Source organism: Notothenia coriiceps, unplaced genomic scaffold (assembly GCF_000735185.1).
Source record: "Notothenia coriiceps isolate Sejong01 unplaced genomic scaffold, NC01 NC01_scaffold00036377, whole genome shotgun sequence".
Classification (NCBI taxonomy): domain Eukaryota; kingdom Metazoa; phylum Chordata; class Actinopteri; order Perciformes; family Nototheniidae; genus Notothenia; species Notothenia coriiceps.
The window spans coordinates 17462-18582 of NW_011369078.1; positions in this window are offsets into that span (position 1 = coordinate 17462).

Sequence of the window (1121 nt, forward strand, 5' to 3'; positions counted from 1 at the left end):
TCATTAAAAGAGATGTTTAAACAAATGTTTCTTACTTTTTAAATCAGGTAATTGTGTCTTTAGCAATCATTATTTGTTTTAGTTTTTTAAAGAGTCTAGCAGTATTTTTGTTATCACATTTTCAATCCTTTTAGGCCCAGATTCAAGGCATTTGTGTGTGACTGTTGGGGAAAATACAAGTTGTGTTCTTACTATATGGGTTTTCTGATGGGCATGATACTGTGTGTGACTTTGCACAGTGTGACCTTGCAGCTGCCTCCTCGTAGATAGCAGAAGGCAGGGCATAATTCATGTTGTTGATACCAACGAGAGGACACATACGCTGTCTCCTCTCCTCTTTGAGGGGCAAAGAGCAACATTGCTTTTCCAGAGATGTCCCAACACCTTCCCGACACCTGCTGACGCCAAAACGATTTACGACCCCGTTTGGTACCTCCTGACTTTAGACTATAAGCTTGATGCTACTTCCTGCTCCTTTGAGCAGCATTTACTCATGTGTGTGAGTTGAACCATATCCTTTGTATGTGACTGCTCCTTCTTGCAAGAATAAATTAGTACCTGATTATTGATTCTCAACCCGGTGTCGAGTGAATGTGAAATGTGCTTAATTGTTTTAAAGAGCTTATTAAGGAGATTAAAAATGTCCAAATAGTAAGTTATTGATGGGCATTTTTAAAACTTCTAGGGTTTAAAAAAAAAAAATCCAAAGCTTAAATAATGTGTCACCCTGCAGGGTATTTGTGTTAATGTTTGATGAAAGTATGTTGTGTTTTCCATGTTTCACCTTCACTCTTTACACGGCTTTTACTGTGATTCTAGGAGGACTCCTAGTGGCCAATAGTGATAGAACACACTTGTGTGTAGATAATGACATTGGTGGTCAATGTCAGTAAGATCATGATCTTAGGTTGCTGTGACACAATAAGTAATATTATTGGTTTTTGAATTCGACAGTTAATCACTTTTCCCCTCCGTGATAAGCGGCTCTGGAATGCACTTTACTGAAACACTTTGCCATTTACAGTGGGGCAAAAAAGTATTTAGTCAGCCACCAATTGTGCAAGTTCTCCCACTTAAAAAGATGAGAGAGGCCTGTAATTTTCATCCTCAACTATGAGAGA